This window comes from Strongylocentrotus purpuratus, unplaced genomic scaffold (assembly GCF_000002235.5).
Source record: "Strongylocentrotus purpuratus isolate Spur 01 unplaced genomic scaffold, Spur_5.0 spur5_scaffold_16, whole genome shotgun sequence".
Lineage (NCBI taxonomy): Eukaryota > Metazoa > Echinodermata > Echinoidea > Camarodonta > Strongylocentrotidae > Strongylocentrotus > Strongylocentrotus purpuratus.
Genome location: NW_022145601.1, coordinates 17,863,957 through 17,878,005, shown reverse-complemented (window position 1 = coordinate 17,878,005; position 14,049 = coordinate 17,863,957). Strand labels below are relative to the sequence as shown.

Here is a 14,049-nt window from a genome sequence, read left to right as displayed (position 1 = left end):
TAACAAAACACATCGTTGACCCCTCGGGGAAAAGGAAAAATCAGACTTACTAATCTATTCCATGAGCTTTCTTAAATGAATCTCAACAAACTGTGTTTGATGGCATTTCCCCCTTACGTCTACTCTCAGTAGCCTTTCATTCGTTAGTCACTAACCATCGTAACCGGCTTGTCTAAACAATGTGATGCTCGCATGTCCTTCACAAAGTCAATAAGTTAAGCACATGGACTTGAAGCTTTTTCGTTTGGCATTCTCCGCTTTACCCTCTGTTTTCACTTTTAATGCTCTCTCTCGTTTTCTTTTCCTTTAAACCGACTTGCCTTTCGAAAAAGGATGGAGCAGATGGAGTGAGTTTCGAAGTCTTCTGTGGACAAACAACACTCCACTCTGGAGTTGCAATGACAGCCCCATCCAGGTACAGTGGCAGGCACTACAGGACGATACGGGGCAGATGGGGTGTGTTCAGACGAGATTATATGAAGCATCAAATCATGAATAAGGTTATAACATAAACCTCTCGTGTGATGAACATTCTTCTAGGAGTTTAAATCGAGAATCCACGGTAACAGAAGGAGAGAAAAGAATCACTCTTTCTCTTGTATATCAGGATGTGTTATTATAACACAGATGATACAATAAAACTTCTTAAGAAAGGAGCCAGCAAATGAGCTTTATAAACAAATAATAAACCCAAAACAGTCCATATGTTTACGAAATACTTTCTGCAGTTTTCAGGAGCAAGTAATCTTATTAGAATTTTAGAACATTGAAAATCCCTCTCAAGATACGTATTGAAGCCTTTATTGAAAGGCTGCATGAGCAAATCTAATATAGTAAACTGCCTTTATAAAAAAACTATATAAAAAGAATGGTCGTGAAATTTATAAATTGATATATCGGGCTATAAAAAAGTGAAACATATTAAATGCGAAACCGATCTGACCACTAAAAAGTCAAGTTTAGTAAGATAAGAAATGCTGAAACTACGTTGCGCAGTAGTTAGTTTCAAAGGTCGAAATCGCAGCAAGAATATATTAAATGGAAGACATACAAATTAAGTCGATGTAGACTAATCCATCATTTAAAGAGGCAAAAATAGAAGTGATCTGAAAAACAGATTTATTTATATCTCTTCGTAATAATTTGTATTTCTCATTCATTTATAGCTCCCTAACCCGTTCAATATATTATATAGGCCTCAAAAACGTTTATTTTTAGATGTAAAAGTGTACTGATTCAGTTTCCGCGAAGATCTACTTGAAGATAAGCCCTGCCAAGAATCTTTGCGTGTTTTTGTTTATCCGCTTCGAAAAGACGCCCTTCCAATTAATTGCAAACAGAAATGAAACTAAAGTAATTAACTTACGACGTTTTCCTTATTTCTGAAAGACCCTGCCCTCTTTATTCAACTTGATAATGCAACCAAAACTAAGTCTTTTCTTCTCATATACAATTCAAATCAAGTCAAATCAAATCATTAATTTTATTTCCAAATTCCAACATCAATTTAAAAAAACAGTCAATGGGCAATAAAAACATTATAAAATTAAGAAATTTCAATCAAACGATTAAGAAGAAAACAAAACGAAACAAGTATAGCAATCAAAGAGAAACAAGGTACAGACTACATTAAAAACATAAGTGTATAATTGAAAAATGGTGAACACAATTAATTGTATTGAATGCCTACAGAACGTGATAACTTTACACTTTAAAACACACTCGGGTTATACATCGTATTCTAAATAAGATTTAGCATTTAGGTATATAAAATGAAAACAGCCGCTAGGTACGGAATCGTTTCTTTTGTTTCTTAATTTTCACTACAATTAATTGACATCAAATTCCAGTTTCGAACTTTGTCCGAGACATCAATTTTCTCCACGAGGCATGTTAATAGTAAAATCTTCGGGTTCATTGAGCGATAGAATCCAGATCGTATCTAAATGTTTACGCTTTGCATACAATTCAAGCAGATAAATGTTTAATTAGTTTGTCATTTTTCTTCGTCTTCTGCTCTTCATAATCCTCCTTCTCTTCCTCCTCATTTTTATTCTTCTTTGCCTTTCATCTTTTCTCATTCTCCTACCCAATCGTTTCTCTCATTTCCTCTTTTGTTTCTTCCCCCCTCCACCCCTTCTCTCCCCATCCCTCTACCTTCTCTTGAACAACCCCCTTCCTTCCGCTCCTACTTCCTTTTCTCCAATTCTTCCTCTTTATTCCACTCTCTTCCACTTCCTCCTCCTCCCTCCACCCACATCCAACCTTTCTGTTCCTTCTCTCCTTCCCTCCTCCCCCTCCGCTCCTTGTCCCCTCATCCTCCTTTTCCTTCCCCTCCACTTCTTTTTTCGTTCTTTTAAACAGTCTGTTTGGTGATCCTCTGTTACCGGTTTCTCTATTGTTATCCATCTTGTCATTGTTTTGCCTTAGATTATATTAGAAATAATCCATCCCCAACGTTTTATGTAGATACCTCTTCTCCTTTTTACGTATGAACAATCTCCTAAGGCTAGTATGTATTTTGCATCATAAACTTCAACATCAATCTCACTGTGCAGGGAAGAAAAAAAGCCGACAGCCACGCCTGCACATTCAGCACACATTGATCTTACTTGAAAAACGGACAAACACAAACAAATCGTTCATCTGAACACAACGTCCAATGTCATTGCCTACGCCATTTTCACCGAGTGCTTTCCCGCCATTTCCCGTCATTTCCCGCCAAAGAAAATTCAAGCTAAGTCGTCTTCTGACGGTTCCTACGTAGGGAGGGCACAGCAGATGAAGTGCGAGCCAGCGGCGATCGGGTAAAGACGTTTTTTAATCACACCTCGACGCTCGATGCTCTTCAGATTGTATCCTTCTTTTAATGTACTTTCTCAAACATCCTCTTCATGAAGTAAATGTTCGATGCAGTGCTTGCCTTCTTAAACAGATGGTTCTCGTTGAGTATGTGGCATTTTAACCACGCTGAGTTATTAATCGCTTCTTCCTAATCTAATGGACTCTCAAACGGGTCCTCCTTTTTAAACTCAGTGATGTCTTGGGCTTATGGGGAAACAAATATTTCCTCTAAGACCAACCCAAGACCACTCTCAAAACTTTATTTTAATGTGTTGATGTCAATTTTTTTTTTCTGAACAGATGTTCTTTTGAACATGTTGAAATCTTTCACCGGCATATCTCCCGGAAGAAAGTGAAATAAGAGAGAACCGCTATTACTGTATACAATGACGTAACACCTATGATCCGCGTCTTTCGCCCGTACCACGCGAGGCTTCGTTTGCCCTGGCGTCGGACTTCATCAGCATCTTGAGTTGTCCGTGACGCGCCCACATCCCCCATCAATACATTTCGTTAAAAATCAGCTCTCTATCTCTCTCCTTTCGTCCGGAGTCTCCATAAGCACAATGTTGTGCCAACACACCTGCAATGTAATATGTATGTTCTTCTTTGTTTTTCTTTCTCTCTCTCTCTCTCTCTCTCTCTCTCTCTCTTCTCTATCTCTTTCTCTATTCCTCTCTTCGTCTCCTTTACTTCCTTTTCTTTCTTTCACCTTTTGCGCCATTCGCGAGCCGTGCACTCTCTCTCTCTTTCTCTCTCTCTCTTCCCCTTATCTTTGTTTAGGCTGCCAAACAAAAGGAGACCGCGGCCGATTCGAACTCGATCGGCCACTTATTTATCTAGGTATATATCCCCATAGTTTGCAGCGGGGAGGGGTTTCCATCCCATCCAAATACGTGGCCGACCCGTTACCCAGGGTAGCTTTTTCGTTTAATTTGATATCTTTTTCCCGCTTACTCTCTTTTCTTTATTTTTTTCTTTTTCAGTTTTGTGTCTTTCTTTTCTCGTTTTCTCTTCCATTGCTGTATCTTTCCCACTTTTTTTTTAAAAATCGCCAAAGAGGCTATTTTTGTAGTAGTAGTAGTAGTAAGAGTAGTAGTAGTAGTAGTAGTAAGAGTAGTAGTAGTAGTAGTAGTAGTAGTAGTAGTATTAGTAGTTAGTAGTATTAGTATTAGTAGTAGTAGTAGTAGTAGTAGTAGTAGTAGTAGTAAGAGTAGTAGTAGTAGTAGTAGTAGTAGTAGTAGTAGTAGTAGTAGTAGAGTAGTAGTAGTAGTAGTAGTAGTAGTAGTATTAGTAGTTAGTAGTATTAGTAGTAGTAGTAGTAGTAGTAGTAGTAGTAGTAGTGTTAGTAGTAGTAGGAGTAGTAGTAGTAGTAGTAGTAGTAGTAGTAGTAGTAGTAGTAGAGTAGTAGTAGTAGTAGTAGTAAGAGTAGTAGTAGTAGTGTTAGTAGTAGTAGGAGTAGTAGTAGTAGTAGTAGTAGTAGTAGTAGTAGTAGTAAGAGTAGTAAGAGTAGTAAGAGTAGTAGTAGTAGTAGTAGTAGTAGTAGTAGTAGTAGTAGTAGTAGTAGTAGTAGTAGCAGTAGTAGCAGCAGCAGCAGCAGCAACAGCATCAGTAGCAGTAGTAGAAGTATTATTTACCTTTCATCGTGAAAGCGGTCATGGCGGTTAACATGCAGCATTTTTCCAGGTTCTTGGAGGCATCTTCTGGGACCTGTTTCACAAACCCTTTTCTCAATGACAAATAACAAAAAACAGTTACAAATCTGCTCATAACCAAACTAGCTAATAATAAAAATTGTAATTTGTCACTGATGACAAGTTTTTGTGAAATGGGGCCAGATCTACGGTAGATGTGAACGTGTTCCGTAGTAGTAAATAATGTTTTGTGTATAATCGATACACTTTCGATATATAAATCCCTTTTTAATTTCTGGTAAAGTATTTGATTTTCATGGGAAGAGAACGAAGTTTATCTATGGATGAAATAAAACGCATTTTCAAAGAAGATGAATTGGGGGAAAAGAATTTGGCATTGGTAAGAAATAAATTTCCCCTACATGAGAAAATGAGAAAACTGGGAAGTTCAATGGAAAGCGAGGTAGAGGTGGAACGAAGTCAAGAAAGTTAAGTCGTTTCGACATTGTAAAGAAACCTGTACCAAAATCTTGCAGACTGCATTCCCTATCCGCACAGGTAGAAATGTGCGGGAGGGGGGAGGGGAATTGGGTAGAGGAGAGGGGGGGGGGGTTAGGGGAGGAGAGATAATTCCAAGGAGTTAGAGAGGAGGAAAGGAAGGGAGAGGGTTCTGGGATAGATCGTGTTTTAATAAAAGAAAAACTCAAAATGTCAATTCTGTAGTAGGCCTATGTTGAGATAAATGAAACTTGATTAGGATTTCCTTTTTTCTCTTTTGACACTGAAACAGAGTTTGATTAAAGACAGTTCTAAATAATTGGTTTCCTCTTCTTCTTACAAAATCGTTTTGAACAATACCTGTTCGATGACCCGAGCATAGTATCCTGAATGGAATGATTGAATACAATAATATTGTACACGCCTACGCTTGGAAAGATAAGTTACACCTTTGCCGATCCTTAAAAGTAGCTTCCATTTAATGTGCTTCTAATTCATTAATAAAGGGCATTATTTTTAAACGATACCTAGCGAAATTTAAATACCATTGACCTCCTTCATTATTGTAAGACATCCATGATTTAACATCATCCTTTTCAGTCTTTTGCGATGCGAATGGGTGATCCAGGTGAGATACGTGTCTCCAATTAAAAGCGAAAAGACAAATGATATCTATTGACAGATCCAATACGAGATGTATTTTGTTCGAATCTAATAAGCGTAGTCTCTTCGTGCAAATAGATTCGCACCAACGACGAAGATAGGTTATTGACAAAGGGGCATATTTCAATTCAATTTATGAGCAATATTGTATCGTCCTAATGTGTTTGGCGTGACAGTCGGATATTTCATTCTCCGTATGAAATGTGATAATTATCGTAAATGATGTAATCAATCGTTGCCTTTTCGATTCATTTATGATTCGATACACGATTCTTCCAAAAAAAAAAATTGACTCTGATAGTCTGTATGTACATGTATATACCGATGTGGTAAATACAAGAACAAAAGGGTAGGAAATGGGCATATTGTGTGGTCGAGTGCAACAGTGGCGTCACGTAAGTCTATCCAATTTAGAAAACAGAATTATGATTACAGAAATAGAAAGACGTAAGAGAGAGAGACAGGAAAGGACGTATGACGGAAAGAGAATGAGAAAAAAGAGAAAGGAAAGGGAGGGGGAGGTGAGATGAGGGGTGAGAGGCGTGGAGACAGATGGGTAGCGAGAAATCGTGGGAGAGGGGAGAAGGGGAGCGAGAGAGAGAGAGAGAGAGAGAGAGAGAGAGAGAGAGAGGGAGAGAAAGGGAAAAGAGAGAGAGAGGGAGAGAGGAGAGAGAGAGAGAGACAAGAGGAGAGAGAGAGAGAAAGACAAGAGGAGAGAGAGAGAGGGAAAGACAAGAGGAGAGAGAGAGAGAAAGACAAAAGGAGAGAGAGAGAGAGAGAAAGACAAGAGGAGAGAAGAGAGAGGTGTGAGTTAAAAAGAGAAAACGATAAAATGAGAGTTGGAGAAGCAAGTGGAACAAAACAAAAAAGGAGAAGAAGAAATAAAAAGAGAGAAACCATAATGATAAAAATAATTGTTTGAAAAATAAAGAAGAGGAATTGCATTCCGAGGGGAAAAGAAACTCATAACAGATCATTCCCTTTACATCAATCCCTCGTTTTCGGATCACGCATGGAGTGTTTGGGTTGACATTTTCTTAACAAAGGGACACACGAATTTGTCACGGTATGGTGGATTGTGATACCTCAACCTTTGAGGAATCTCGTAGCAACCACCATCAACTTAATCAACTTGGCAAACACCCCCTATCGGTGGTTTCCTTTACCACGTTTACAAATGGCCGACCTTTGTGGGCGATCCTGCTTGCATTGTGTTTGTTCCAATCGAGACAATTTTGGTAATCATGCTTTTGGGTCGGAGATCGCGCTGGAAATTGGCTGCGAACTGGGAGATGTGTTGACGATCTGTTTTTAGGGTACATTCGGGCAAGTTTTTGATTCCTCCGCGGGGAAAAGGGCGGTCTGAATAAACAAAAGACAAGGAACGGTTACCTGCAGCAGCAAATGAAATATAGCCCAAATTGACCAGCCGTAAGAATAATTTTCTGGGTATAAGCATTAGAGCAACCAGGGGATGAATGACAAATTTGAGAAACGTGTCAAAAGATACGTGTAGAATAGGCAAACGGACGTAGGACTTTGCCATATTGCATGTAATGTACATAGTACGTAACATAACAAAGAAAAGATAAAAGACTCGCAGTACATCCCTATTATATCTGAAAAGTTATCGACCGTAACTTGTAAAGAGTCAGTGAATTAACCCCCATACGGGGGTAGTCTCTTTTTGGGCCCATTTAGGAGGTCATAAAAATGCTTGTTTGTGACGTCATGTCCGATGTAATAAATATTTATGTTAGGTCTACCGAGCGCACGTACGTATCTATGTGCAGATTGACACAACGCATGAAGGTGGCAATTGTAGGTTAAATCAAAGATAAATCTCACCATTAGGCCAACAAAAAAAGATGTTGTATCGCCCTTTAGGTGTTCAAAACATGGGTCGGTCGGTCGGAAATCTTCTTTTTTCCCTCCCTCTTTGGGCTAATATTTCTCACCTTTTTTTTTAAAGCCGACCGTAGATTTTAAGATTTTGGGGTCGGTCGCAAAGGGCAATACAACATCTTTTTTTGTTAGGCCTAATCAGAGCACTCGTCTGATATTGAGTTTATGGATATTCAAATATCACTGGGTCAAGCCGGGCTGACTCGTACTTGTAGCTATTGGACATTCGAAAGAAAAACAGCCAAAGTGGATATGTGAAGAGGTAAAGAGTGAGAACAAAAATCGTTGCATATCTCGTGTATCTCGGTCCGGCCGAACCGAATCATTCCTTCCACACAACACCCCATACGACGTTCTTAAGTCTATGTATAGAGGCGGTCAGAGGAGCCAGATGTAATCTCAGCGGAACAACCGTCGATATCACAGACTGAAGCTTTCGGGTGTGCCCAAAGTGTTAGGAAATGAAATAAGACATTATAGTTTAAAAGCGCTTTGACATTAAATACCTTAAACGCAAGGGCAAATCAATCTCTCTAGGATACAACTTAGTTTGAAAAATATTAATTCAGCTACTTTTGATTGATGGTTTCTAGGATAATTACGTGTTTTACGTGGTTAAATATCTCTTCCCTGCTGGTAAATCTGCCTGCTTAATTCTACATATGCCCGAGGAGATGGAAGTGTATTAAGACATACATGTAGGCAGCGTTCGTTTATTAAAACCTTATAAGCAAGGGCAATTCAAAGATGTCAGTTTGTTTTCGTATTGATGGTGCCTTTGAATTATAACCTGTTTTACGGTGGTCAACTATCCCTACCCTGCAGGTGTGTCCGCCTACCTCTTTGCGGTTATAATGGTAGGAAATCTGTGTAAAATGACATAATTATAGTTAAAGGTAAAAACCAGTTTTGGAAACGCCTCCATTTCAAGAAATGAAATGGAAGCTCGTACTACCAATCATGTGAATTTGCCCGGAAACCGCCTACTAATTGATATATTTGGTAAACTATTATATCTATCTGGACCGGATAGATATAGGGTAGTCTCATATACATCTTTCTGTGTACAGTGCTTGTAACTTTGCCAAGATTGGGCCAAATTTATTATCATTTAGATGATTCCAGAACCTTGCAGTACACACCAATATATGCTAGGTGATCAATCTTTTCTGATCGATTCCACAATGCTATCTCATGACCAGAACTGGTCTATACCTTTAACGTCTCTATATTCATTACCTCAGCTAGAAACCATCATTTTAAAAAAAATTGACTTGCTATTTTTAAAACTAATGTGTATCTTATAGGGTGCGTTTATCGGGTCTTGACACTAGATATGTACATATCGAACCCCACTATCGAACCCCACTATACGAAAGTGATTTGCGGGTTGTCGAGTTTATCGTCTCTTCACGATTCAAAATAAATGCCTTGTCTCTGCGCAGCTGCTTTGCGCTGTTTGACCCGGGAAGCAGACAGTTTCTCGGAGGTCAACTACACACACATGTTTGTACGCAGCACATGGCGCGCTAGCCTCCGAACCGGAAATTAACCTGGGAAGGTCCGATTTGTATGTGGGGTTCAAAACAGCTTTGCGTTTATCATCTCTCAGAAACGTGATTCTGGCTGTATGCCACATTCAAAACACACTTTTTTGCGTCTTTAGATATGCCCATATCTAAAGACGTTTAAAAAAGGCTTTGCGTTTATCACCTTCAAAATATTTTTGAAAGACGTTTGAGAAACCTGATTCTAGGCAAAAATTTGATCAATAAACACACCCTTAGATAGCTGTATTTCCCTATTACCTCTCGGGTATTTCATATCCAAACTAACACCTATTACAATTCCATGTCATCGGACCTTTAGAGGTAGGCGGGTTCACCCGCAGTGAATAAAAAATAAATATTCATTATATGGAACGTGACATCACAAAAATGCATATAATTATTAATGTCCTTCTTTTAGACGCACCCGAAAAACAGAGGTTACCCAAATGTGGAACGTCGTTTTTTGTTTTTTGTTTTTTGTTTTTTGTTTTGTTTTGTTTTGTTTGTTTTTTTTTTTTTTTGGGGGGGGGGAGGAGGGGAGGGCAAGCCGCCCCCATTATAACTAATTTTCACGCTAATCCTCATCCTATATCAGTTGACATTGTTACACTGAACCTATATCTCTGATGAAACCATACCAGAAAATATGTCTGCGAAGCAAATTCGAGTTCATAAATGTAAAACTGGTCTGCGAAAGAAATATCATGTCTGCTGATAAATCCATAATAAAATAATCATGTTTAAAGGTAATACAATTTTTTGGTATGGGTTCATGAATTTGGTTCGAATGAACATATTGGAAGCATATGCGGTCCTTCAATATTCAGTGATCGTTGTCGCGTTTGAAATCGAGTCTACAGTTATGAAATTGTAAATAATACACTCTTTATGTTGTATAACTCCCTCTCAAGGTCAATTTTTAATAAAGCTATAAAATAATGTTTCTTGACTAAAATCTACCGATGAGCTATTTCCATTTGGAAACTATATATCTCAACTACATGATCTATTTTCTATTTTCATGGTCACAGCTACCATTGTACGGTCGTAGGTGCTCTTTGAAATTTATCAAAATTTACCGGGAGCACCGGTAAATTTTTATATTCAATTTTACTCAAAAGCAGAAGTGTTTCAGGGGTTTAATTTTCTAGTGCTCATAAAACATCCACATGGGCATCCAAATATAAAGAATCACTATCCACCCAATTTTCTAATATTCCCAAAACTTTGTATTACCTTTAAGAAATGGAAGAAGAAAACAAATCGTAAATCCCCAAACAATAACTTTTGTGAGTGTATTCTTTCCTTTATATTCCAGTAGTCCCCTTTTAGTTCGTTCCATCGAATTGTTGCACGTTTGCACCTGTTATAAAGCCTGCCCAGGGAAAAGACACTTTTTTCCTTTTAGCTTTTATGCGTCTCCATATATAATTTTTCGCTAACAATACATATTCTATTTTCCCCGTTATATGCAATTTGCACTCAAAGAAATCGATAGCAGATCTCGCAAATTCCCCCCCCCCCCTCCCCAACCGATATAATGGCTATAGAGACATGTCTGCAAAGACATAATGCTTCGTTATCGAATAATTTTCTGAAGACCATTCCACAGAGTAAATCTATCCGCGCGCTAGACATCCTGCTTATATTTTCATGTTTCATGACCTTTCATTCGTTCATTCTTCTTACTTTATTCCTTTTTTTTCTTTTCTTTTTTGGAGGGGGGGGGGAGATAACAACGTGAAACGTTAACAGAGGAAAGTATGTGCTAACGTTTTCTCGTATGTTTAAATTCATATTGGTTATAAAGAAAATATTACACATATTTGTATTATTCATTTCATGTTTTCAGAAGCGATTATCTATTGACAGGGGAAGAGGGGGAGGGGAGGGGCACACATACACGGGGTAAGAATTATTTAGGGGAATAATGTCTCACCCCTCCCCAGAAATATGGAAGAACATAACCTAGCTCTGTATACTGTGGTGACATACATACTTTGTTATGCGATGTTTAAAAACTGATAATGCCTTATTAAATGCGCGTATTTCACTTCCAAAAGCTCTCAACTTTAAATCGTCAGTACAAGGGGTGAGCCCATTAAGTGAGTGGGTCGTGTTGCCCCCCCCCCCCACAACAAAAAATACATCAAAGAAATCCCCTCGATCCAAAGAGTAAAAATCATGAGGCACATTTGGAGAACCCCTTACGTCCCTATCCACCCCCCCCCCCCCCCCCCCTTGTCCTAAACAAAACTTAACCTTCTAGAAGTGATTCTGCCCTCTGACACCCATTAGGGACATTACGCTCATTCATCTTGTGACATCATCTGTCAATCATTAGTGGGCTACCAAGAGACAGTGATATGATATATGTAGCTTCACCAGAGCTGACCACCTGTTTATAATAGACCATACAATACCAACATAGGAGTTGGTATGTCAGACGTGCTGTAGCATCACCAGGAAACGAAAGGTAATGTGAAGGTATTGTATAAAAGAGTGAGAGAGCAACTAGGTGTTGTGGCGTGCGCCTGTAATCCAGCTAACAGTGGAAGTTACAAACTCATTCAGCAGAGGACGCAGGTTCGAAGCTGAGTCACGTCTTTCGGATGGTGACGTTTAAAGGTCGGTCCCTAGACGTAAATAATCATATCTGATTGGTACACGTCTGTAAAAACCCAATACACACACACACACACACACACACACACACGCTGAGCTGGGGAAAGTTACCTACCTTTGTCTCTTGTTAGCTTACTAATGATTTGACAGATGGTTTTACAAGATGAATGAGATCTGGAGCATTTTTTTAGGGTGGAGCTTAGCAGGTCTGAGAAATTTGTTTTTAAAATATTTAAAAATCTATGAAATATATTTAGATGTTTGAATAACAAGATATGAGTTGTATGCAGCCCTGCACATCTACAGGAATCAACTTATATTAGGATTTCACCCGACCTTTAAATGCATTGTTTAACAATGGCTAATCTGGGATGCATGGCCCTTAGTGTGCAGCGTCTGTGGTATGGTGTAATATTGAAGCCCTAACAAAATTGCTCTTCAAAACGATCATGAAGTGCCTCAAAAAACTAAATCTTTGAGTGACCGGTTTTACAACACCCATTTCCCCCAGTAAACTGTAGTGTTATAAAAACCGTTGGGAAAATGGTTTTTGAAATTTCGAATTCAAATCATAAATATCTTGATAATCAGACGGCAATCGGCTTGTGAACGTCATGGGATTCTTGAATGACCTAACTATTTATAATTATGATTGCAGCATGAACTAAATCCATGATTTTGTTTAGAATCTGAGACAAAGATACCCAATCCTTTTAATCAAGAGAAAAAAGTAATTACCAGAATAATTATGATTAAAATATTATTAGCAAAAGTCGCAACCCTGTCAGTGACGCACGTTCATTTTCAAGTCGTGAGCTCTTAATCACAGATCTGCCCTTGTTTGTCATATTTTGTATTTCAAGAGAGAAAAATAATTTATCAAGAGGAAAGGTTAACGGAAAAGTGGCATGAGTCTTCATCATCTTCTTCTTTTAAAAAAAAAACGATTTCTTCTTCTACTACTTTTCTTCTTCCTTTTCCCTTTCCCCTTCTTCTTCTTTTTCTTCTTCTACTACTTTTTCTTCTTCTACTACTTTTTCTTTTTCTACTACTTTTTCTTCTTCTACTACTTTTTCTTCCACTTCTTCTTCTTCTTCTTCTTCTTCTTCTTCTTCTTCTTCTTCTTCTACTACTACTTTTTCTTCTTCTTCTTCTCCTCCTCCTCCTCCTCCTCCTTATTCTTCTTCTTCTTCTTCTTTTTCTTCTTCTTCTTCTTCTTCTTTTTCTTCTTCTTCTTCTTCTTCTTCTTCTTCTTCTTCTTCTTCTTAATCTTCTTCTTCTTCTTCTTCTTCTTCTTCTTCTTCTTCTTCTTCTTCTTCTTCTTCTTCTTCTTCTTCGCCTCGAGTCAATAGCTGGCCGGGGCTACCTTATTGTACATCGGATACATGCTTTGTATGTTTGTGTATGTTCTCTCCATGTATCTGAATTTCATTATACATGTATTTTCAATATGTCATCGTAAATTTGATTTCGCATTGTAATTTTAATCTATATATTTCTGTTTTTATTTTGTTCTATTTTAAGTATTTTCATTAATGTCCTCAATCTTGGCCATGATTGAAAACAGATTTGCTGATCATGTGCTTATCCTGTATAAATATGTTTCAATAAAATACAAAATAGCTTTAAACAAAATCGCCTTGAATTGAAAAAACAATTTCATAATTTTCAATGTTTGATGCATTCATGTCAAAAAAGAGTTTACAGTATGAATAAAAATAAGATATTTCAATTAGATTATGTAAGAAGTTTAAATGTATATTGTGTAAATGTTTGGGTTATACAATTATTCCGTGCATTAATTTAATAACAACATTATTATTTTAACGTAAGTGTAAAGCAGAAATACCTATTTCATTAATATGATTCATTGTTTATTCTTAGTCTCTCAGTGATTGATTTATTTCCATAAATTACGGTGTATTGAACCGGGTCAAATTTGGGACTTTAACAAAAACTGCGAAAAATTCACCTCAAAATTGATGACCCCCCCCCCCCCACCCCCTTTTCTTTTTTAAACCCCTGTCAAAAATTTAAAAAAAACGCATATCCTCCCCCACCCGTCAATTGATGTTGTAGGGAAGATTTTGGCAGACCGCCCTAAACATTGTTGTAACGCCTCATAAAACAAATGCATGTGGGGGGGGGGGGGGCGGGGGCGGTAATCGAATAAACGGAAAATTCAACATCTGCCAACGAATGAACAAAAGAAAGTTTAGCGTTTCTGATGAAATATAGAAAGTTGAGAATAACGAGGAATTTTTTTTGTTCACCCACCTTTGTTTACTCGTACACGGTTAGGACTTCGTAAACTGTGTAAACTGGGTTTG

The 14,049-nt window shown here is 38.0% G+C and overlaps 1 pseudogene; it reads left to right on the top strand.

Moving 5' to 3' along the window:
* The first annotated feature begins 4,014 nt into the window (after positions 1 to 4,014).
* LOC115924691 lies at positions 4,015 to 13,618 on the top strand (annotated as a pseudogene).
* Positions 13,619 to 14,049: the final 431 nt, after the last annotated feature.